Below are 25,910 nucleotides of genomic sequence, written 5' to 3'. Positions count from 1 at the left end.
GCCTTTTGAATTGGGACCCTTGTTTGTATACACTTCAGCCCTGGCTTGTCGCTGCACTGATTTAGCACACCTGTGTTTTTCTCGCAGCTAGGATGGTAGGAGAGAAAAATGAATTTTTAAAAGTATGTTTGTTTAATTTTTTTTTTCGCCTTGATTTATCCACCCCCGGCACCTTCCCGCGCCCTCGGCTAAACTGAGTGGGGAGTTCTTAAATGAACTCTGCTGGCAAGTTGAGCAGAAAAACTAAAAAGGAACAAAAAGAGAACCTTTCCAACTCTGCGTCGGCTGCGCTATCTCGAAGACAGACTCGTTATTTTGTTAAAGCTCTAAGGTCGACAGCTTTCGGGGTCTTTGCATCGTCGAGTTTTGACGGCCTCCTTGTGTTGCAAAGCCGCTCCGCATGCGTGTCTGCGTGCCAAACGCGTGTTTATTTTTTTTATTTTTTTTACTCCTGCTGGGTACCCGTGCTGCTGGGTTATTGTCGTATTTTTGTTAATTCCATTAATTGTCTCAGGTTCTTATGGCATGCAGTAGCTTTGCCGATTTCCTTCGGGGGAAAGTCGAGGCGATGAGCTTAGTTTCAGGTCTAACGGTGTGATTGGTTATTACTTCGACGTTGTTAATACTCCTCTTTACTGGCTCACCGTCACCGCTCTAGCTGTGTTAGCTTCTGTGGTAAATAAGCTCTAAAGCACACGTTTATGCTCGATAAGAAAAAATGAATGAATGAATGAATGAATGAATGAATGAATGAATGAATGAATGAATGAATGAATGAATGAATGAATGAATGAATGAATGAATGAATGAATGGGTTTATTGGGTTTCCGGAATTGCTGGGATGGTCGTCCGTATTGTCCAGGTTCCCAAAGGCTTCAGCTACTTCTCTGGTCCTGGTGCGCAGCTCGCGGTGCTCAGAGAGATCCGTGTGGGCTAGCTGAGCCTCCCACTCCGTTCGGCTGAGTGCTCTAGTGTGATATGGAACTGCAGAGAACAATTAGAGAATAAAGAAGAGAAAAACTGCGCTGTGAAAATATAACCTCGGCTCTAACAGCGGTCCCAGCCAATGCTCGGATAATGCATCCGGGATCCCTCCCTATTTAAATATGCTTGTCAGCATTATTGTTATCATCATCAGAGTTGAGTGCAGTGCATAAAAAGACTTTTCGGGCCATATTTTGTAACGCTTATTTTCCCGGTTAATTCATTTAGGTATACCCTTTTTTTTCCATTAGCCGCCGTGGTGGCTCAGTGGTTATGACGCTCGGCTGCTGGCCCGAAAGACGCGGGTTCGATCCCGTCCGCGGCGGTCGAATTTCGATGGAGGCGAAGTTCTAGAGGCCCGTGCACTGTGCGATGTCAGTACATGTTAAAGAACCCCAGGTGGTCGAAATTTCCGGAGCCCTTCACTACGGCGTCCCTCATAGCCTGAGTCGCTTTGGGACGTAAAACCCCAATAAACCAATAAACCAAACCGTTTGCAATTAGTGGCTGCGACTTGTGACGTCATGACTGTAACGGCTAAACAAGCAGTGTCATTCGTCGGCTGCCACAATCTGGCGGCCTCGTTCTCGGCAGCCAAACGCCATGACTAGCGCGACGCCGTGACCGCACCCATGGTTGGCTCACATATATACAGGGTATTTCACGTAACTTGAGCCCAAGCTTGAAACAAAACAAAAAAAACAAGGCCTAAAAAGCGCCACCACACGACCGCTAACAACATGCTGTCAGCTTCACCCAGCTGCAGTGTGCTTTTTTTAATCCTTGGCTCAAGTTTCGTGAAACACCCTGTATATCCTAAATAATTGCCCCTGCCCGAGCTACAAGTGTATCGAACGTTGCCGTGCTTCCATAAGCATAGCTTTCTGCTATTCAGACTTCATGGAAACGGCATGCTGCCTTGCTCGTTGACGCACCATACTCTATACGAAAAGAAGAAAAATTGGAGGGGACCCGTAAGCTCCGCCCTAAGGGTATGACGCGGTAGCGTAATCGATTAAGTTCCGTGTGTGCAGAAGGTCATCCTCTAAATTACATTCATAGATCCCTGGGAGTCCTCATACCACCCCAGGCGCAGTGGTGCAGCGGTTAAGCGATGCGCCACTGCCCTGCGATGGCAGGTGCTCCCAGCGGTGGGCCTTGTGCCGGTCGCTCTTCCCGAGTCACTAATCATTAATTTAACTGCCACCTGGCACGGTGGGTAGTTTGCTCACTACATGGTGGGCAGGTTTTGATGACGCCGCAAGGTCACGTGACCTGCCTCTTTGGCAGCTGATGCCCAGAGAGCAACCTGAGTCGTACTCGTGATTTTCCGCTCACAACGCCGACGTCGCGCCGACACCGGATTTTCTGGACAACGGGCCTTTCACGCTATCGCGTTAAAAAGACGAGGATGGGCAAGCAAGGAACGACACTACACCAAACGACAGGCGAAAGGATTAAATGTCTGCGCACCGTGCCTCGCGCTGCTGTAGTCTCCTGCGGCTTGTATGCGTGGTAAAAACGGGGGAAAAAACTTCAAGAAATACTTTCAAAAAAATATTCGAAAAAGGAACAGAGTGAAGGCGGTGAGCGGGCTCAAGGTTGCACCGCCGCGGGGGAGATTTAATTAATCGGCTATTAGCCGCTCTGCGCGATCGGGGTAATTGGTTCTGCCCGTGGCCTCCACGCGTAGACGCCATTCCTCGAGCTCCGCGGCCGCGTCGACCGGGAGTTCATGTGGGCGCTTTATTTATTTGCGCACTTGTTGTTACTTGCATGTTTGGCCGCCGCAACGTCGACGGATCCCCCTTCCTTTCCTGTTTTTTCGCGAGTCTGTATCACTGCTGTGTCGCCTGTCGCTTCGGGATAATTAAGCGGAGGGCAAAGAAGTAAGGATAACTAAATCAAGAGGCGAAATTCAATGGACTGTTTCAACATGCGTTGGTCGATATGGGAAAGAAAACCGCCCGGAGCAGCAGCAGCAGCAGCGTGGAGCTACAGTTAATTGATGCAGCGCGCAGAGTGTGGACCTTTGATATTTGCCATGCATCGCTGATGAGTTACGATGTCGGCTAGTGGCGACGTCTCATGCCCGACATTCTCGGACAAAAATCTTGAAAATTGAAAATTGGAAGATACGGTTATGCAAATATTGAGATTAAGGGCGCAGATTCTTCCGATATGTAGCGAAACGTTCCTTTTAAAGTGTGTCTATCGACCACATCGAGCAGTTAAGACTGCCATAGATGAGGAACCAATGAGGAACGCTTTTGACGGTATCAAAAACGTTTATAGACAAAAAAAAATGAAAGGCCGCCGCCGGATGATCTGTGGATATATTGGTTGTTATAGCGAAATCTTGCATTACATAAAAAGAATTGCGTTCATAAACGGTTTCCCGCTCAAAAATGCTTTTGTCCCGAGTTGTTCGCTATGGTCCTTGCAGCTGATTTGCCTTCCATCTGTTCCGTGTTGTACGGTTGAGGCGGTGCTGATAAGTTCGTGTTTTTTGTGTTTGTTTCTTCTTTTTTTTTTTCATCCCGCTCGTGATATCTACATGATACATACTCTGCAATCACTATGGCTTTATCTGTTTACTTGCAGACCGTGACAAAGGTTCCCAGTATACACAGGACAGTCGCCTTAATTCCAGTCGCGGGGGTCGCGCCACAGGTTTAAGCCGATTCGTTACGCTCCTTCCTCGCTTTTGTAGTGCTCCGAAAACGTAACTAATCGACCGAAACCGGTCGCGCTGCGTCTGCGACTCGCCAGTGTGAAAGTGCCTTTAGACCGTGCAGTGCGGCTGCCACTTTGTCACTATGGTGATGCGAGCCGCTGCAGTGGCTCGGTGGTCATGGCGCTCGGCTGCTGACCCGAAAGAAGCGGGTTCGATCCCGGTCTCGGAGGTCGAATTTCGATGGAGGCGAAATTCTAGAGGCCCGTGTGCTGTGCGATGTCAGTGCACGTTAAAGAACAACAGGCGGTCGAAATTTCCGGAGTCTTACACTACGGCGTCCCTCATAGCCTAAGTCGCTTTGGACGTTAAACCCCCATAAACCAAACTATGAATACAGTGACCCTTGCAGTTTCATATTGCTTTCTCGTGTCTCACACCAAGCTCCAAAGCTCTCCCCATCTACGGAAGATTTGGTAGCAGGCGACCTGGAAAAAAAAGGAAGAAAAATATCTGATAAGCTCGGCTACGGCTTAGTTTAAAAATTCGGCAAGAGCTGTGATTGGTCGCAAATCTCACGCGGGAGCAGTGCAGAGGTTGACGCTTCCCAGAGTGCTGCACGGCCTTCCCAGCACGAACCTTGTCCAAGATGGGCACCTGCCAAATTCTACGGACCTCAGTTACACGAAGACGCCCTATAACGAATCACGCCGTGCAAAAAAAAAAGTTCCTTTTTTTTTTCCTTCTCTTCACATTTTTCTTAAAACGAACACTGATGACAAAGGCATCTATTTTTTTTTCTTAGTAAAGATCGACTCGATGACACTTTGCGGCTAAGTTGATACTTGGTCAGCACAGAAAGACGCATTTATTGCTTAGAAAATTACGTTTAAAAAGTTCGCATTTTATTTGTCGCTACTGGATTCCATCTCGTGACGTCAGTGATAAAAGGGACTCTGTGACCAGAGGTTTCAATTGAAAGGCGATGCGATGTATATATAGCTTGTGGCCTAGCCTGGCGATGCCTGTATTTTATTCTCTGCTTTTTCTACGTTACAGAAATTTTTCCATCGTCCTCACCAAACAATGGTCTCGATTTTTGTAGTGGAAATTCCATAAATGCATTACGCAAAGACGACCAATCCCGACCCTGCCCCTCTAAGAGTTACCCGTAAATTTATTTATTATCAGCACCTACAGCGCCCATGGTGAATTGCTGTAGGGGGATTCACGCCATATAATATCACGCTCAAAGATGGTATTGGGGTCATGTGAGCTGGGTATACGACATAAGGAAACAAGTCTTGAATTCACAAAATAACAAATTATTTCAGTTATCATTGCAGTAGCTATCGGAAAATTGGGTTTGCAAAGCACATCATTCGGAAGATTATTCCAGTCAAGACTTGTTCTAGGGAGAAATGAATGCTTGAATGTATTGATACCGCACTGATAACTGTCAGTCTTTTTTGTGTTGTCGACTCTCTCCGACATGTGTTTTAAACAAGTGATTTTATTAGCACCGGTGCAATCACTATATGTACTATACAAGAACTTCAGCCTGCCCCTGAAGCGATGTGGACACAAAACACCCGCTCCCTATCCCGCACCCTTCTACGCGTTTCAACCTCAGCTGCAGCTATAGCCTCCGGAAAGAAGCTCAGTGTCTCACCGACTATCCGAGTTCACTACCTGCCTGCTTTGCGTGCGAGCACTCCCTCCCGAGCGCCACTGGTCGCCGGCTAAACGCGAGAAAAACCTCCTCTCTCCTCCCGACACTCTGGCGCAAACAAATGGCTTCCAGCCTCTCCCCTTTACTTCTGAGCTAACGGCGCGGAGGAGCGCTTTTGCGTTGCGCGGCGCACTGTGTAGTGTGCATACGCCGGTCGCTCGCGTGCCCTGTGCGCATTTCCCTTTCTGAAACAGTCCCCGCGGTGAACAATAGCTACGGGTGAGCGGGGAGTGCATTAGGGCCGCTGGGCGGCGCGAAAAGAAGCGCTGCGCAAACGAGCCAGTACAAACGAATGGGAATGGAAGCCGAGCACTCCTGAAAGGTGCTGTGCTGTCCGTAGACTGCTGCCCGTAGACTTCCGTACCAGGGGCTGGTGGGCGGTTTCTTGTCTGTTGGATCACGCGAGAGAACGCGCGCCCCGGGCTGCTGCCGGCGTGGATTTTTGCGGCCGTCGTCGGAATCGATATGAGAATTCTCTTTAGCGGCCGTCGAGAGAGCGCGGGTTCTAATTTAAACCGCGCTCGCGCCGCACTTAGCGCCGCGGCACGCGGCCCGGCCGTGACTCGCGGCTGGCCCCGGTTCGGGGGTAGTTGCGAGCAGCGTGGAGAAGGTTGACAGGGGGGGACATCGTGCCAATGCCCAGCGGTTTTTTCTGCGGTTGCCGAGTAGTAGTGGGAGCTGTAGTCTGACCTAGAGTAAATGAACTAAGAGTTGCGGAAGCTGTTGTGACTGCCTGGAGTTTATGGTGCAGGAGATGGTTGTGCAGGAGTTGGCACTGTGCGGGAGTTGGCACTGTGCAAGAGTTGGCACTGTGCAAGAGTTGGCACTGTGCAAGAGTTGGCACTGTGCAGGAGTTGGCACTGTGCAGGAGTCGTCACTATGCAGCAGTTGGTATTGTGCAGGAATTGGTACTGTGCAGGAGTTTGTGGTGCAGGAGATGGTGTACAGCGGGGGGGGGGGGGGGGGGGGGAGGCAGCGGTTGGTGGTGCATAATTTATGGTTGCAAGAGTTGATGCAAGAACTATTGACGTGAGATTTTTGGGAGTCGCTTTTACGCAAGAGTTACGGGATCAGGAGGTATAAGACGAAGCACCTGCATGTGCCGTGCATATTGCCGCAGAGCTTTCTAATGTTTTTTTTTTGTTCATGTTCGAAGCCCCACCACGTGCGAATATGTGTGAACTGTTTACTGAACAGATCCATGCGCCACGCTACTATTTCCTTGTACATTCAAGAAACACATTCTCTCTTGAGAGCGAAATTTCCTTGATGAAGCTTTGCACGTCCCCAAATGCTCGACAGAATCACTCCAGTCTTTTTTGCCGGGGCTCTGTGCTATAGTTAAAACGTGCCGAAAGTGTCCAGAGTGTAAATTATTCTGCTTGAATGGTGCTGCTTGTTCAACAGTCGTTTTCGGGACAGTTTTACTAATCGTCCTTTAAGGTAGTGCCTTCTGCAAGGTTAAGCAAAACTGGTGTATTTGAAAAAAGCGCAACATGCTTGCGACTTGGCACACTCACATTCTGTCACTATTTTTATGCTACAGCAGGCGGTAATTTAGTGTCGAGAGATTAACGCCCCGCCATAAATGTCTGCTCCTAATCATATGACCTGTTTTCACGAACTCTGAGACAGGGTATAACGTACGTCGGTATAAAATAAGTTACCCACTTGGTTCGCTGAATAGGCCGCATTTTTGGCGCGAAAAGTTGCTAGGTTTTTCAAAACAGGAAGCTTTCGTAACTTACACATACTTCACAAAATGTTTCCGAACCAGTACGCGGACACACGGAAGTGGTGTGGAGCCACCCCCACTTTATACCATATTACATGGGAGTGTAAAAACAATTATTCATTCCATAAACTAAAAGAGCCAAATGCGGAACAGTGGGAGAACCTACTCACCAGCAGCGTGCTGGCGGTCCAAAAAGGACTGGTCCAGCATGCGTATGAGGTAGCAAGACTCAGTGGGGCCTTGGAATAAGGGCACCACCCCTGGAAGACTCGGAACCGTCAACATGAAGACACCCGGGTCCCGCTGAATCGAACAATTTTTGGCGCCAATAAAGTTTCTCTCTCTCTCTCTCTCTCTAAGCGCTGAGCGACTTTCGGTCACCACCGTTACCACGGCGGTGGCGCTTCATGCGCGCCTTCCTTTACGGTGCACGCAATTACACCCGGTGCAAGAACTCTGAAACCTCTTACGTCTATAACGCGGATCTGAAGCTGCGGAAATGCGGCCAGGGTTTTGTTTTCCATATTCTGCAGAAGCGTTCGTATATGCTAAGTGCCGACACAGTCCATATGTGTCCCGCAAGTTGTGTTTACAACTTGCGAACTAAAAGTAATTTCATGGGCCCTACCTAGGAACTTTAGCATATACCGGTGGCTTCGTCCATGGAGCGGTACCTGGAGAAATGGTGTTGGGACTGGTGCATGCATATTTGCAGTCACGGGCGATTAGCTGCGCCCGGCCGGAGCTCTGGCTACGGGTCTGAGAATCCAGTTTTATTTATCTCTTTCTTTGATGCGCTTCACAAACACTCCGCGAGAGCTTCTTTAATTGCGCGTATTTGATCCGAAACTTTCCACAAACTCCTTTGGAACAGAATATACTGAAAGGAGAAAAAAAAAACAGCTGTGGTTAGCATAGAGTTTGAACGCATGCCGGTCGTTGCGTAACGTGCGCGCAGGTCGGCGAACTGCGGACCTGTGGTATGTTGACGCCAAGGTAATTATTGATCAAAGGCGATGCACACGTAACTGTCAGGAACTTTCGTAAATATTAGGATCCAGAGAGCTCTCTTGCTACGTTCGATCCTTTCATTCGCAACTCTCACGTTGTCCTTGCCTCTACTCATTGTATTTCTACTTTTTATCGTCAGCACCGCCTTCAGCAACTCTGGGTGCTCGGACATTACCATTTCACTTAGCATAATGTCTCTGCATCCGTTTCCTTTGAAGGCGACGCCGACTTCAAAGAACAGGTATACGAGCAGTAGAAGTGCGAGGAAGGTGACGTGACAGGAATGCAAGGCTGTATCAAGGAACAATAGCAACAACTACCCTAGCCAATCTCTGGTAGATGGGTATATGGGTACATGATATTTCTAAAGGCCGGCAACTACAGCTCGGTCCGGCCGCACTTGCTTCGAACATGTTTTTAAATTATGAATCGGACAGAGTAGGCGAGCTCTGCAGCACCTTTGCAACAGCCATTGTGACTGATGTTTTCATTCAATCGTTCACTTCATTTTCATCAAGGTACCAGCAGCCTGCCACAAAGGACGCCTACTCATTGACAGAAACGCACGAAAGAGTTGACGTGCACGGCACGGACAGTTCTGACGTGTGCTTCCTTTGAGAAGCGAGCGACAGCAGCGTCGGAGCGCGAGCTGGTGCACCTCGGGTGGCCGTCTCTCTGATGGAACCGTGAGCGGGCGCTCTGCCAGCAACGCGCTACCACTGCGCCTATCCCCCGCTCACGTGCTCTCCGTAATTGCGCGACGCCAGACAGATTCCTCGCTTACGTGCACCACTCTTGGCGGGGATCGTTTCCTCTTCCGATGCTGCAGCCGCCGATACACCGCTGGACAAACTATTACGAGGCTCCTTAACCTAATTCAGCCCCTTTCCTCCAATATTGGCGAAAGCCTGTCAGTCCTTCCCCGCACTACTCGACGCGGCTCACGCCGCCAACGGTCAGTAGGCAGGCAGTCTGTTTGCCGAAGGAGAGGCAAGAGCAAGACAGGGGCTCTGCATGTTTGCCGGAGGCGCTGTCTTCGTGACCGAACGTTGCGAGGTAGCGGATCGACCGTCGTTGCGCCAAGTGCCAGCCAGTCGCGTTTGCGGTGACGTAACTGATGACCCGACGGTCGAGCAAACCTGATGACGCCAACGCCGCAGCCTGTGGCGAGTGTGCGTGCGTGCGTGCGCGACCCTTTCTGCCAAGGCAAATGGATGGCGTCGATCGCCCGCGGAGTCTTGCGCCGTGCGCCGAACAGTTCCGGAATGGACCTGTGCACGCTCGCGCCAGAGGACCTACGTGCGAGACGGCGTGCAGCGTGGAAGTGGAGCATAGACTTGCGAATGGCCGCTTAAAGGAGCTTTGTGCGTGCTCAAGGTACGCTGCGAGCAGCATCAGGGTACAGCGTCATCATCAGGGTGCAGTGTCAGGGTACGCTAAAAGCGGGAGCCAGAGTACGATGCAAGCAGCATCAGATTTCGATTCTAGCAGCATCAGGTTTCGATTCCAGCAGCATCAGGTTTCGGTGCAATCAGCATCAGGTTTCGCTGCAAGCAGCATCAGGTTTAGCTGCAAGCAGCATCAGGTTTCTCTGCAAGCAGCATCAGGTTTCGATTCTAGCAGCATCAGGTTTAGCTGCAAGCAGCATTAGGTTTAGCTGCTAGCAACATTAGGTTTAGCTGCTAGTAACATTAGGTTACGCTGCGAGCAGGGCCAGGACACGCGTTCTGAAGCTGACCTGGGTATCTTACGAGCGAGAGATGCTAGCTGGTGCATTCTTTAGACACTGCAACATATACATGCAACAACGGCAAAGAACGAACAAGCAGATGAAGATGATATATACTGGAAGCTTCCAGCACGACGGCTTCCGTTATTGTGGATGTATATACATAGTAAACCACAGTTTATTTTCACGCAGAAAGCTTGCACCTAGCTCATCGCAAACAAAGAACGTACTTTAATTAATCCGAACTCTCTTGATTCCAACTTCCGGTTTATTTGAACTGGTGCTTTGCTCCCGTCAACAACAAGTGCATGAGAACTGCTTCCGTTAGTTCGAATTCGAACCCGAAAGACACGGGTTCGATCCCGGCCGTGGCGGTCGAATTTCGATCGAGGCGAAATTCTAGAGGCCCGTGTACTGTGTGATTCAGTGCACGTTAGAGAACCCCAGGTGGTCGAAATTTCCGGATCCCTTCACTACAGCGTCTCTCATAGTCATGCGTCACTTTGGGACGTTAAACCCTCGGATACTATAAACCATCTTATGTGTAAAAAAATCTCGGACATGAATGCACGATTTAAGCGGCAGCAGGTCTTCGTCGTCAGTTAACACACCTATGCACCTCAGGGCCACCATCGGCGAATGCTTTGTGCTCCTCTGTTTAAAACTTTTTCTGTACAGTGCAGTGCACCGTCACTGTGACGTCAGTCCTCTTTCGGCTGTCAGGGGTCGTTACGCGTTCGTCTTACCACCGGTGATAAAGAGGAGCCGATGACGACTCAGCCGGCATGTTGCAGCATTTGGGCGACTCGCGCTGAGCTGCCCTCGTCACTTATCGTCTTTCCTCGCGCAGGAAGGAGGGGGCACTGAGGAGGAGGAGGAGGTGATGACAGCAGCATGCCTCCAAGAGTCGGTTGCACAGGGGGCGCGCCGTGTCTTCGGCCTAATTAGCGTGCGAGCGCCGTGATGCTAGCCAGACGCGCTGGCGGCTGCTGCATCGTCAGAACACCACGAAAATAAATAAATAAATCGGATGAGGATAAGGGAGAGATTTATTCTGTTCCGCTTGGTTGCGCAATGGCGCTGCTTTATCGCGCCTCCTACTATATGCCCGGGTGTGCGTGTAATTATACCCGCAGGCCTGGCTGGGGGCCTCTCTTCCTATGTGCTTACGTTCCCGAAGAGGTGACTGTGCTTGCTGGTAGGGCAGGTACTACATGGCGGGTATGTGTTCGATATGGGATCGCATGAGGTCTCTCATTGGAGCCAAGGTATGCGGCGCTAGTAGTGACGAAAGTGGGTAAATAAAAAAAGCAAATGAAAAAGAGAGTTCAGGAGTGAGTTTTAAAGAGGTCTCGTCCGCGGTAGATTCCCGAGCGGACTTATCGTCCGGTTGCACCCACTCCGGCTGGCCTGGAGCTTTTCATTCATTCATCTCCCTTTCGTTAACTTTGTCATTTTAGTGCGATAGCACGTATCCAACCAGGCTGCCCCACCTGTCCAGCGCGTTGTGGACAACCTGCAGCTGTGTGTGTGTGTGTGTGTGTGTGTGTGTGTGTGTGTGTGTGTGTGTGTGTGTGTGTGTGTGTGTGTGTGTGTGTGTGTGTGTGTGTGTGTGTGTGTGTGTGTGTGTGTGTGTGTGTGTGTGTGTGTGTGTGTGTGTGTGTGTGTGTGTGTGTGTGTGTGTGAGAGAGAGAGAGAGAGAACATATGCTGCCCACCGTGAAGGGTGGCAGTTCAGTTAATGATTGGTCGCGACAGGACCTGGGTCTACCAGTGGCACCACCTGCTATCGCAGGGGGGAGTGGCGCATTGCTGCACCACTGCGCCCCTGGAATCTATGCATGTAAAGTACAGAATGACAATTCCGCGTATATCGTAATCAATCCATTATCGCTATGCGAACAACTTCAATCCGGGAACACTGGATTCTAACACCGGAACCGAAGTGAAAATAATAATAATAATAATAATAATAATAATAATAATAATAATAATAATAATAATAATAATAATAATAATAATAATAATTGGTTCTCTGGGGAAAGGAAATGGCGCAGTATCTGTCTCATATATCGTTGGACACCTGAACCGCGCCGTAAGGGAAGGGATAAAGGAGGGAGTGAAAGAAGAAAGGAAGAGAGAGGTGCCGTAGTGGAGGGCTCCGGAATAATTTCGACCACCTGGGGATCTTTAGCGTGCACTGACATCGCACAGCACACGGGCGCCTTAGCGTTTTTCCTCCATAAAAACGCAGCCGCCGCGGTCGGGTTCGAGCCCGGGAACTGCGGATCAGTAGTCGAGTGCGCTAACCACTGAGCCACCGAGGCGGGTACCCCGAAGTGAAAACCGATGTGCTAGCGCATCTAATTCGCATTGGGCCTAACTGCGCAAACCGACCGTGAATTTTTTCTTCTTAAATTTCACAGAGTAAAGGTATAGCTTCAAGGTCCCGTTTTGCAGAAAATCCGGTGGCGTCCGTTTCCTTGATGCGCGTTCTTTTTGCGCAGTCTCCCGTTCGTGCCTTAATCTCTTCTTACTTCAATTTTTATTGCTTTGTTGTCTTTTATTGTAAATTTACATTTGTCTTGATTCTCCTTGTTTTCTTCACTTAGCTTCTCTATATTTGAAAGATGTTTGCTGCGCTGACCTCTTAAGCATTTATTAGCGTGGTTTCAGTCTTGACTTTAGGTATTGCTTGTGCGGCTTAAATCTCGACAGTGTGTATTAGAGATACAGCCTCTATCAAATATGTACAGACCACGGGGTTTACTTCTGGATTGTGCGCCACCAGCTTTCAAAATTTCTGGAAGACAAAATAAACTCTCGTCTTCATCCCGCTGACAGTTTGGACTTCGAATGATACTACAAGGATTCGACCACAGGACTTGGAAGCAAGTCCCTTGGGATGTAAATTTTTCGCAAAGACTGTACGTGTGCTCTGGAGGTTAACGAATAATTTGGCGGCCCGCATATGCTCAGTCAGGGCATAAAAAACTGCGCTTTAGGACAGTTTACAGGCGGTGTTTACAGAGGCAGTAGCACTGCTTTTGCAGTAAAAAAGAGGATGGGCGTGGAGGAGAAAGGAGGAAAGGAAGTGTTTTAGTACCTTGTTCTTCCGAATTCATTTATCTTGGCTTTATGAACCTGCAGACGTCACAGGCAGAGGGAGGGGAACGTGTATGAGAAACAAGAGAAGAAAAATAAACTGATGAAAAATAACAAGCAAAGAAATAAATATTGTATCCCACATACGCGGCTTCACACGTCTATACGGCATCACACATCTATAGTCGGATACAACTCGGGAACAAAGTGGCTTTTCCCCGTCGAAAGGCCCCATTCCAGCCAACGGCGACGGCCGATTCTGACGACCCTGCTAGCGTGACAATGCACGGAGTGGGATAGTACTTTTTGTACCGTTGAGTAAAAGTACTATCCCACTCTCTGCACTGTCACGCTAGCAGGGTCTTGAGAATCGGCCGTCGCCATTGGCTGGAAGACGGTCCTGCGCCTTTTCACCGTCTAAGGACCCCCTTCCAGCCAATGGCGACGGCCGATTCTCAAGACCCTGCCAGTGTGACAATGTCCGGAGTGGGATAGTACTTTTCCTCCATGGTACGGGATGGTCCCCTCTCTGCACTGTCGCGCCGTTCTCTGCATTGTCACGCTAGCAGGGTCGTGAGAATCGGCCGACGCCATTGGCTGGAAGGGGCTCCTTCGACGGGGGAAAAGCCGCTTCGTTCTTGAGTTGTACCCGACTATACAGCATCACGTGTCAATGCGGCATCACACTCCGACGTCATTACTGGGCTGCTTTGATTTCGTGATAGTCCTCTATCTTTTATGCCAGCTAGAATTGCGACCGCATGTTACACTCTATACAGAAAGGAGTAAAAAAGGTGTAAGTTGCCCCCTGGTGCACCGTCTTTTATATAGAGAGAGTGCGATAGAGGACAGCTTACCCCCTTCCTACACCCGTATAGGTGCTTTGGTTTGGCTTATGGGGGTTTAACGTCCCAAAGCGACTCAGGCTATGAGAGACGCCGTAGTGAAGGGCTCCTGAAATTTCGACCACCTGGGGTTATTTAACGTGCACTGACATCGCACAGTACACGGGCCTCTAGAATTTCGCCTCCATCGGAATTCGACCGCCGCGGCCGGGAGCGAACACCCGCGTCTTTCGGGTCAGCAGCCGAGCGTCATAACCACAGAGCCACCGCGGCGGTGTATTTTTATTTAGAGTGTATAACTCTGATGCGTGGTTGATTGATTAATCTTCAAAATGGTGCAGGCAGACTCGCACAGTCCAGCGAAAGCAACTTTCACGCTCTTTGTCTCGGCCTTGACATTCTTAACTGCGCACGCACTGACCACGACGAGGGCTCGTGAGTCAGAAGCTGCAGTGTGAGTCACTCAACGCAGGTCGACTCGCTCATGCACGTAAAAGCACTCGCGGCCGTATTGTTTTGGAACTTTCTGGCGCGGTAACCGGCCTGGCATACGCTATACACTTTCGTTTCCGCTTCTGAAGGCGGCGGACTTTTATATAGGCGTGATTCGCGTTCGTCCTTATACACCCGGCGAGCAACATCCGGTGTTTGTACTACTTCATCTGCACACATATGGTCCCCTTCTGGATCACCGGTGCGGCTCGTGATTCACGCCCGATGGGTGGCGTATAATTGCAGTAACCACGTCCTCGTCCGGTCGCCGAGGGGAACAACTTAAATCTTGGGACGAGGGCGCAGCGGTGGTCGACGCCGAATCCGGTTCGCATAATTAATCAGCGCTGTCGCCGCCAGCGGACACCACTCGGAACTTTTCCTCTTTCTTCCATTCCCTCTTTATTTCGTTTTCTTTCCTTTCCTTCTTCCTTTTTCTTTCGTTCTCTTTCTCTTTTTCCTTCCTTCCTTCTTTCTTGTCTTCCTCTTTTTTGAATCCTTCCGGAAAGATTCAGGGTTGTGCGACTCAATCAGCGGCTTTGTTGTTCACGCCTCAAACATAGGCGGGCGTAGCCCTCTTCGTAAGTGGGGTGCAAAGTTCACCGTAGCGCCTGTTAATGTCTTCTGGATAGCAGGGATCAATATGACACCTTATGTGCGCCCCCTTTCACCATGCTTATCAGGTAGACCGGCGCCCTTTTTGCCCTCCCCCCCCCCCCTCCCGCCCCCGCCATGCGCACTCCTATGGTCTCAAGTATTTGATTGCTTGACTGACGGATATGTAGTGGAACGACAAAATGGAATCGTTGGAATGACGACATCAAATGGATGTTCCTTCCAAGTGTCAAGCAATGAGTTAACAAGGCGCAGGAATGGGCACTGATACGCTTTTTCGGTGGACAATTCAATCCTGGTATAATATACTATAGATAACAAAGAAAGTATCCGCTCTGTCCAAACAATCTATAACAGTATCCATAATGGCAAGTTGGGCTAGTCGGTAATATCATATGGTGGCGGCAGCAATGAAAGACAAAATTGAACAAGTGGAAAATTAATTAAAGCGATGTGAATAAAAATTGACTTTTAAGTTCAGCGCTCTCTTTCAGCCACCTACAGCTCTCGTCTTTTTTTTTTCGCTTCTGCCACCATAATAATTCCTCTAAAATGAACTAATCACGCGCACAACCTGGACACATTTCTGATTGTGTAAATAGTTTGTGCATATTACTTCTCCCCCTATCCTCTCTTCCTGTCCCCTCACCTCTTTCATTTCATTTCTCCACTCTGCCTGCTATCCTTTATTTCCGCTGCCCCATCTCAGGTGCTTCAGTATCGATGGCAGATGCCGGGGCTAGCAAAAATCTTTTCCTTCCTTTTTACTATTATTTTTAATAAAACCACTACCACCACCACCACCATAGACTGTACAAAAGTCGGAGCCTCTATTTGTGTAGTCAATATAGAGAAAGCGCTCGCAGGTTTTTTTTATTTTAGTGGAAAATATACCACTTAGAAACACAGCGCGTTCTAAGTGCTCACCGGCCTTTAAAGCGCAGGTCAGACTACCGGGCTTCCGGTGGGCACGACGCCAGGTAGCGTGCGTGGCGGTTATGACACACTCGACGCGCGTCTCCCGCACGGAAGGCCGTTCACTGCCGTCAGCGCCAGAGATGCGAGTCGTGATAGGGGGCTAATGAAATTACACCAATCTGATGTCTGTTTGCTGGAACGAGTCATTTTATTACTCGCTACAACGGCGTAGCGTGCGACTGCTTCTGAAAGCGTTTGCTGCTTCGATCGCGTTATCTCTTTGCTGCAGTGTTTTGACGGTCATGGCTTGATTTAAATGACGCAAGAGCAGCTTCGCCAGAGAGCGCGTGGCTAACGTGTTCTGGTCTGCATGAGGTGGGGCCGACGACCTAGTTTTGCTAGGCATTTCTCCCAGTGTTCGCGGCCCTCGAAGAAAATAAAATGCGAAAAGCGAAGGCATTCTGCACATAGCGGAGTTATCGTGGGCTTAAGCCAATCAAATATAAAAGATTCGGATCATCAAATTGCCCAATGCGGGAAATATAGAGAAAAAGACAGTTGAAATAAAAAAAAATTAGGGGCACGACAACACATGTACTGCAGTCTTGGTCAAAAGTATTAAGGCCACAGCGTTCAGCTGCAGCGAAATGAATGTTCTTAGAATGCTCCGTGTAGAGGATTGTTCAAAACATCAGTCGAGTAGCCTCTCTACCGCAAGAAGACACCTTCTGCTAGAATTTCAAGGTCATTCGGTGTTTAATAGTGCCGTAATGACTCTGTTATGCGGCTGAAGCCTTTGTCCTTAAGACTTTTGAACAAAACTTTACGTAAGGCGATGTTAAAGTGGGCATAAGGCCCTCAACTGGAGCAAGCGATGAAAGTCATGTTGAGGAAACGGAAAAGGTGACAGAGTGCCGGTGTGATTGATGGCGCCAACAAGGTAGACTTAGCGTTGTCCGGGCATGGGTGTCCAACCTGCGGTAATTACAAGGCGCAAAAACACTCAATAGAAAAAAAGAGAGTGCAAATATGACACTGAGAACGCAGAAGACCTACAGGTGCACGAAGACAAAGTAATAGGAGTAAAGAAAATAGCACAGGAAGGGAAGTGAGGACGGGAGGTCGGAAAGGTCTAGTAGGAGAAAATACGAGGAGGAAGAAGGTCACCTACTGTCGTCCCATGTGTCATTAAGCCTGAGGACATTATCATCATCATCGCCAGCTGCGATGCGGTGCTCTAAAAGATTCGAGCATCCACCTGCGCAACTACCGCTGCGGTGATGCAGTGATTTGCATTGAATTTGTGCTTTGTTTATGCTTCCGAATCGAAGCGCACACGATAGTCTGAAATTTACTTGGTTACTTCATATAATTTGTTTCCCTGACGGAATCCACGACTCGTTTCATTTGCTCTTTCAGCATTTACAAAGTTTGACCTAATGAGAAGTGATCGGGAAAAGAAGCGCGAACGCATTTTATTAGGAAAATATTCGCTTGATTAATGTAAAATCTGAGTTAACTGCTGCTTTTCGCAATCGTTCAGCATGCCACTTTTGAAATGCTTTATTTTTCCTTAACTGCAACCTTATGTAATGCAAGTATGAAATAATGGAATAATAATAATAGGAGGAGAGTATATGCAGCATGTCGTACAGGCTTCATGATAGCTCAAGCAGCCGAAAATCTAATCAAGTGACGGCCCTCATTGTATGTGGTATTACGTAAGGTCCGGTGTGATTCTCGACGGGTTTGCTACGCGGCCGTTTAAAGCCCTCATCCTCTACGCTGTCATTTTCGTCACCGGTTTCTCTTCGTCTTTGTGTTCCGAAAGCTTGCCTTGTATGCACTGAAGGCGGCGCGAGTTCTTGCCACTGCTAATCAATAAGCTTCCGTACTTTTGCCGCACTCCGCATCAGTATAGACTGACCGCGATAGCTGTACGGTACCGACTGCGAGAGCAGGCATTGCGATGGATACGCGGATCACGTGACAAATGACTTTCTCGAATCTCAGTCCCCGTTCCACATGTTCCATACGGCTGTGGCCCACCTGGCCGACACTGTCTTTTGGCAGACAGACAGACAAAAAAGTATGGTGGGGCAGCAATCAGACACACAGACAGAAAAACTTTATTGAACAAGTGAGTTTTAGACCCCGCTGGGTCCCTGGGCCACTGCGCGGTCCCGCACTGCATCAAGTAGGTCATGCCGGGACATGACGTCGGCAGCCCGAGTCACCGCAGCAAGCTGCGATGTCGGGTCTGCAGACATAAGCAGGACCTCCCAGTCCTCCCTGCTCGAGATGGCGTGCTGTCCCCGCGGGGGAGGGTCAGCAGGGCAGCCGAAAAGGATATGGGAGTGTGTGGCGTGGGGGTCACCACATAGGGAGCATGCAGGGGATGTGCCGCAATAGTGGGATAAAAGCTGAGGGGATGACAGAGAGCGGGTCTGGAGGCGTCTGAAGAGGATCTGTTGGGAGTGCGTAAGAGAGGGGTGGGGAGGAGGGTAAGTCCGGCGGTCCAAACGGGGTATTTGCGTGAGCTCCGCAAAGGTGTGCGCCCGCTCCCTCGAGAATCCTGGATCGAGACTGCCCTGAGCCTGGCAAATCAAACCTCGGGCCAATTTATCGGCAGCCTCGTTTCCAGGGTTCCCAGAGTGAGCCGGCACCCACTGAAGCTCTACCCTGCGCGGTAAATTTTGGGTAGGGGTGCTCAACAATTGCCAGGCAGGGGCGTGAATCCTGCCCCTGGCAAAGTTGGACGGAGCCGTTTTGGAGTTTTGGCAGTAAATAAACGTGCCCGAATGCGAAAGTGCCCGAATGCGAAAGTGCCCGAATGCGAAAGCGCCCTAATGCGAAAGTGCCCGAATGCGAGAGTGCCCGAATGCGAAAGTGCCCGAATGCGAAAGTGCCCGAATGCGAAAGTGCCCGAATGCGAAAGTGCCCGAATGCGAAAGTGCCCGAATGCGAAAGCGCCCGAATGCGAAAGTGCCCGAATGCGAGAGTGCCCGAATTCGAATGTGCCCGAATGCGAAAGTGCCCGAATGCGAAAGTGCCCGAATGCGAAAGTGCCCGAATGCGAAAGTGCCCGAATGCGAAAGTGCCCGAATGCGAGAGTGCCCGAATTCGAATGTGCCCGAATGCGAAAGTGCCCGAATGCGAAAGTGCCCGAATGCGAAAGTGCCCGAATGCGAGAGTGCCCGAATTCGAATGTGCCCGAATGCGAAAGTGCCCGAATGCGAAAGTGCCCGAATGCGAAAGTGCCCGAATGCGAAAGTGCCCGAATGCGAAAGTGCCCGAATGCGAGAGTGCCCGAATTCGAATGTGCCCGAATGCGAAAGTGCCCGAATGCGAGAGTGCCCGAATGCGAAAGTGCCCGAATGCGAAAGTGCCCGAATGCGAAAGTGCCCGAATGCGAAAGTGCCCGAATGCGAAAGCGCCCTAATGCGAAAGTGCCCGAATGCGAGAGTGCCCGAATTCGAATGTGCCCGAATGCGAAAGTGCCCGAATGCGAAAGTGCCCGAATGCGAAAGTGCCCGAATGCGAAAGTGCCCGAATGCGAAAGTGCCCGAATGCGAAAGTGCCCGAATGCGAAAGTGCCCGAATGCGAAAGTGCCCGAATGCGAAAGTGCCCGAATGCGAAAGCGCCCTAATGCGAAAGTGCCCGAATGCGAGAGTGCCCGAATTCGAATGTGCCCGAATGCGAAAGTGCCCGAATGCGAAAGTGCCCGAATGCGAAAGTGCCCGAATGCGAAAGTGCCCGAATGCGTGCCCGAATGCAAAAGTGCCCGCATGCGAAAGTGACCGGATGCGAAAGATACCCCGAAAGTGACCAAATGGAAACGTGCCGGAATGGAAACGTGCCCGAAGGGAAACGCGCCCGAATGCGAAAGAGGCCGAATGGAAACGCACCCAAATGCGAATCTCCGTGATAGGGAAAGTGCTTGACTGTCCCTCCTTCCACTATCTTTGTAAAATGAATCCTGTTCACTGAGGCCAGCAACGAGCGTGCATCCAAACGAATACATATGAATCGCCGACGCACGCTGGTTCTGTAGATAGATGGAAAATTATGTCCTCTTAGCATATTTCTCATGCTATTAAAGAAAATACTGTAGATCTGTGCAAAACAATACTCTACAGACGACGGTAGAGAGCTTTGAAGCTGAACTGTGAAAGGGCGCGGTGCGAAATCACGCACAGTCGTCCACACATGTCTAGAACGCTCGAGCAGCGCATCGGGGTGTACACCTGTGTCATTTTACAAGTGGACCTAGGGTTCGAAACTGGGCATTGTGTATGCATATTCCCACGATTGCCAACGCCTGTCTTTGAAAGCTGCATCGGGCCCTCCAAGCAGCCGAGATTTCCATAAATGCACTGCAGAGAGCGCCGTTCGAGCGTTCTAGACAAGTGTGTGGATGACTGCACAGAGTTAAGGGAACACCGCATGGAACATGCGCTGCTCACTCCCGCTGACCGTCTAACAACTTCTTTGCTCAAAAGCCACCGGCTGTATATATATACCCTATCGCAACCGGCAACCCGCATCGAGTCCAGGAAACATGAGAGGTCAAGGCCGGCCAGCCGGCCTTGGCTCTGCCCGCGGCGACTGACTGGCGTCGCGCGAAGCGAGGATTTGTCGGCGAGTGCGGCTAAGCCGCGTCTAGGGTTCCCAATTAAGCAAATAGGGCGCTGCTTAAGCGCACCCAAAAGCGACGGAGTCACCCCCACAGTGACAGCGGCAGATCAGCGGAGTCAGTGTGCTCCGGAATAGACCCGGACCGCTGGGTATAGAGGCACGGGCCCTGATTTCGCGCGACTGATTGGCTTTTCCGAAGGCAGAGGGAGAGGGGGAAGGAGGCTGCTGCGGGTGCCGGGGGGCTCGCTTAAGCCCCGCCTAATATAGACCCGTCGTGTGGCAATCCACCCGGGGTTCCTATTCCCAGCGGCGTTCCTACCTGGGACTCCGCGGAAACTGCCTCTACGCGTCTTCGCGTTGAGTGGTTTCGCAAACGCTCGCGCGTGCGTATGCGTGTTCGTGCGCGTGGTCCGGCTGGCCGCTCCTGCATTAAGCGAGCCCCGGTGAAGGACGCAAGGTTGAGGGTGGGCGGAAGCCGCTAATGACCGCCCTGCCAAGTCGGACGTTACCTTTCTTGCGCCGCTGTCAAACACGTGCGGGAGGCCCGGACCGGGCGAGTTCCTCCGAGTGCTCGTTCCTGCAGCTTGGCACGACGTTGGCTCGGCTCGAGATAAGGCGAGAAGGAGGTGTCGAGAAGGGGGACGCAGTAATTAGGTTGCGGACGTGTGGACGTGTCTCCTCTGTGTGCGGTGAGGAGGTTGAGGAGTGTCGCGCACCTGTCAACGTTCCTGCTGATGCAGGGTGAGGAGGGAGGGGTTATCGCAGTGTGCCATGTAGCGGAACGGGTTGCGGGACCAGTGCGAGCGCCGGTGCAGTTGTAGATAGAAAAAAAAATGCGGGACCTCTGTGTAAACGCTTGGAGACACGCTCATATACGCTAGGGTATTTATACGCGCTGTGCCGTAGAAAGAACGAGCAGCGGCTCTTGCACATTGCCAGGCTTGCCCTGAAGAAATCTATTGGGCAGTCGCATGGTGTCGAACTGGACAGCACAGTACATATGACGAGAATAAAAAAACGAAAAAACAAAACCTGAAAGTGCGCCATTGCTGCCCGCCCACCCACCTCACCCCTCATCCTTATATTTTGTATGGGTGTGCAAAAGGTTTCAGTTATGTCTTCGCTGAACTGAGAAGGCTGATTGAGTTTTTAGGAAACAGTTACGCTGCCCAGCCGCTATAGTGTGGGGCGTCTGTCTTGTGGTAATTGTGACCGGCTTCCCGCGGTTACCCGTGGATACATGTCTGCATTTCGCAGTCTTTTACACCCTGCACTGCTGGCCAAATTAGGAGTGAACTTTCATCGTGAGCTCATAAGCGTCATTGAATTCCCGCGGAGCCACTGAGCTTCTTTCCCGTGGGACACAGGAAGTATCGGCAATCGCTGAAGGAATTACACGCGGGCGTGCCTCCTAATAACTTCTGGTCACGACACTGGTGGTCAAGCAGGGTAATGACGTCCATAGCAAGGAAGACCCATAACTCACTTACTTTAGAGAGGAGAAACGCGTTCGTTTGGACCTGCTCATCCAGTGGTACATCGCCTCGCGACATTTGGTAATCAAACTTCTCCAGGTCGTGGGGTTACGATTGGCTTCGAGCGCGCCAGCGTGGCCCCCGGATTCCGCTGAAGCGACTGCACGCGAAAGATGTTTTCCCTCGCGCTGCCATTCCCTGAACTCCGGTGTTTGTGCAATGGGCAGGAGGCGCCTATATACCTCTAAACACTATGCCTCATGTGCTCGTTCCTTGTATTCTCTGAATAATAGGTTGGCCCAATGTGAAAGGGAACACACTATACACATTTAACCAACCGGGTCGCGCCGTAAGATGAGGTGTTGGCCGTTTTCCAATGTTACGAATAGCTTCCCTCTGGACAGATGGCGCCCATTTAACGTTTACAGCTTCTGTGTACAGGTAACAGAATGCGTTCGTGTGTGCAAGTGTGCGGTTTCCTTCCATATGTTGGAGCCACCCGTACGGCGTCAGACGTGATGAGCTTTCGGGTCTCCCGCTCTGCAAGTTGCTGCCCAGGCGACCCCCACATGTATACTATAGGAAAAAACAGGGTGTGCCCATTATTCATATTTTCGGCGTGCGTACATACTGTCAAACTTTTCTCAGACTAAGGTCGCCATCCTCATCGACAGCATCTAAGGATCGGGTACTTGTGGTCTTGCTTGAGAATTGTACAGAGAGCGCGCCCGACGGACCCACGGTAATTCGGTACTGGCAGCAGCGCTCCAGCTATCGCTATCAGTCTCATGGTCCCGCTGTCAGTGTTACTTGTTCGCACCGAATGAGAGCGAAAAGTCTACGATTTTTTGAAAATATCTCCGCCCGGCCGTCGAGTCATGTGCCAGGACTGCGTTATTAAAGAGGCTGGCGACGTTTCAATGCCTGTATTTTTATTCTTGTCCCACACACTGTGTCTGCTGGGGTATTCAGTGCTGGCTGTTAGGACGAATTGCCGAAACCTACAGATTAACAGAACAAAGTCGTGTTCGTAAAATAGTTAATTCCCGTCCGTAAAATACCGACAACCATTCAACATGATTCTATTATATGAAGGACATCAAGGCCACCTCCATTGTGGGTGCCTCTTTGCCAGCAATACGTAGGACTGCCTGCCCGAATTGACCTCGGACAGAAAATATTGACGAGAATGGAAGACGCTAAACAGCACTTGTTTATTACTTTATGCCGCTCGTTCGTCGCGACCACGAAATAGAACAACTCTGCAGCCATTGTGCATGGCCCCCCTGTAGAGGCAGTGTCCCCCATCAGTGAAGGTACACGCAGAACTAGTGGAGGCTGGCTCCCCTGGATGCGAGACAGAGGTACAAGCATTCATGCCGGTGGTCGAGGGGAAACGGGAGGGGGCGTTCCCAGAGAACAAAGGAGGCGGTGCTCGCGTCTATGGTAATGAGGGTCCCGTCGTCAAAGGGAAAGCTTCTTTCTGCCGAATGCACTCTCTCGCTCGTAGCCCGGAAAGGCTCGTTCGAGCGCGGAGACTCAATACGCGTGCCTCTGCCCTATGAAGCAAGAGTAAGAACGGAAGCATAGCGAAGCGGGCCAGCAGCGACGCAGAAGAAGAAAGGCACGCATTGCACGCCTATTAACCATCCCCCCATCCCCCTGCAGCACTTGCTTCCCATTGAGCCCTTAGAGGATGTTAAGCGACGCGCGTAACTTGGTTTGCACACGTGGTTGGATGCTGCGTGATTAGGGGAAGAAGGCATATACGGCGTGACCATTTTACTTCGTCCTGCAGTCGTCTTCGTCGTCTGCTCTCTTTTTGTCGTGGGCCTGCGCCTTGTGCGCATGCCTCGTTTGATTGTCGTCGGCGACTTGGCTGGTCTTGTGTGCGAGGGCTTTGTGCATGCACTCGACATCGCGGGAGATCTGTTTTGCAATGTATGCTTTCGCTCAACAAGGTTACCTCCTGTCGACTTTTCGTAGAAGCCTTCCCTTTTGCGTAGGCTCTTTCGGGTAGCGCGTTGGTAGGAAGGGGTCCTTAACGTTTGTGCTGCTCGGCGTAGCCGCAAAAAGCAGCATGCCTTGAGTGTAAGGGGGGAAACAAAAAGCAGCTATCTGGCCGAAAGCCGATACAGTTTTGGGCCCGCGGATTCAGCCCGATATTATATGTGCATGTTAGCAGCACCAACTACTGCAGACCTATGGCCCGGGAGAGTTGATACTGGAATGCAGGTTTGTACGATATCAGTGCAAGGCACACTGACAAAAAAATTGGAAGGGATACTTCAGATCCGCCTTAATATGACTTGTTAGCTTAATCGACTCGTTCCCATATACGCAGAAGGTCATTCTCTACCTTACATTCATAGATTTCTAGGAGTCGTCATACCATTCTTGGCGCTGTGGTGCAGACGTTAAGCGATTCGCCAGTGCCCTACGATGGCAGGTGCTCCCTGCGGTTGCCGTTGTATGGCCCAGATTGTTCTTCCCGAGCGACCAATCATTAAACGCCTTCCATGGTGGTCAGTTTGCTCACTATCTGGTAAGCAGGTTGTGCTCACGCCGGAAGGTCACGTGACCTATGTGGCCCAACTGCCTCCCAGGTTGCTCTCTGAAGACCACCTGCCAGAGCCACGCCCGTGATTTTTCGCTCACAACGCCGGCAACGTCGACTCGGGATTTTCTATGGAACGGGGCCTGTAACGCTATCGCGTTAGAAGTGCCCAGTGATCTATCATCGGGGATTTTTCACGGAGGCTGTCTGGATATGGCACCGTTGCAAAGCGAGAACGCTGGATTACAGTAGGTGAAAGCCCAGACAGTTGGGCAGGCCTTCTTGCTAGTGGATACCTGTCTATGTCACTGTATTAGTTCCAATCGACTAACGGAAGTACAGCGCTTTCGCCTCAGCAATCGCGTTGTCGGAAGGCTGCAAGGTATAAGTGCAGGCTCTGCGCAATGAATCTTCCGCTACGCCGCCAGATCACCCTCCTAGTTTACGGCTTACTGCGGGGCCACTGCTGACGACAGCGAAACTATGCCAAACGATAGCTTTTGAATGACAGTTGGAGGTTTCTGCTAGAATCCTCTGTTATTCTGCAGTCGATTGCTCGCTTTAGTGACACTCGAATAGTGCGCACGTGCTCAGCCATTCGTTGGCGGCATGTATCCAAAAGTATAACCATGTATGGTGACGGGCGAGGTGTTCCTCTGGCATGCGCTCCTTTCCGTTGAACTTAATGAGGTTCGGCTTCCAGCTCCATTGTATTTCACATCAAAACGATAACTGCCTCGCTACGTCCTTGAGCAGGGTATGTTATTGGGCTATTTGGTCGACATCTAACGTTCTTAGAAAGGCAGTGCTGGCGGACGACGTAAACTGAGTACAAGAAGTGGACACAACATGCAACGAACTCCCTGTGCCATTGTTTTCTTCCTTTTCTTTTTCTTTTCAGTTCCAGTGCGTAAGAATTTCGTCTTACCAGACGCAACAGTCTTCATTTGATTACTGCGCACAACCAGGCGTTTCCGCTCACAGTCTTGGTACACGATCTCTCAGGTGACAACGACGAGCCAAGAGCGCCTTGTCAATCCCTTAGAGTCCCATTCTGGAATACTTGATGCACATAAATGCATTAACGTCTTTCTTTTGAACCTAGCTGTCGTGTGTCCCGAAGCATGGCTGCTAATTCGACAACGTTGCAGAGCCTTTCCGTAACTACATTTGTTGCATAAGCGTAAAGGTGGACGAATGGAAAAGCGCGCGAATCAGATGAACAAGACGTATAAGAACTTCGCGTTCCTTGGCTGCCTTCCTCTATTCCGTACTCCGAGTCTGGCATAGATCGCGATTTGCCGACTGGCCCAGACATGTGCTTCATCAAATTTCTGCTTCTATCAAAAACATGCGAGCGATTCAGAACAACAAGATAGAGAGCGACCTTGTGACCTTTA

General features: G+C 50.4%; 1 protein-coding gene and 1 long non-coding RNA gene across 2 annotated transcripts in view; one reads left to right on the top strand and one right to left on the bottom strand.

The window, feature by feature from the left end:
* LOC144101814 (globin-like) overlaps positions 1-25,910 on the top strand; it is a 103,242-nt gene that overhangs the window by 37,361 nt on the left and 39,971 nt on the right. The window lies entirely within an intron of this gene.
* LOC144101815 (uncharacterized) overlaps positions 800-25,910 on the bottom strand; it is a 53,619-nt gene continuing 28,508 nt past the window's right edge. Inside the window, exon 2 of the long non-coding RNA XR_013308067.1 lies at positions 800-984. This is a non-coding gene — a long non-coding RNA (uncharacterized LOC144101815). The remainder of the gene's footprint in view (positions 985-25,910) is intronic.

This window comes from Amblyomma americanum, chromosome 8, assembly GCF_052857255.1.
Source record: "Amblyomma americanum isolate KBUSLIRL-KWMA chromosome 8, ASM5285725v1, whole genome shotgun sequence".
Classification (NCBI taxonomy): Eukaryota; Metazoa; Arthropoda; class Arachnida; order Ixodida; family Ixodidae; genus Amblyomma; species Amblyomma americanum.
Note: the sequence above shows the minus strand (reverse complement) of the source record. Positions and strands in the feature narration are given on the sequence as shown.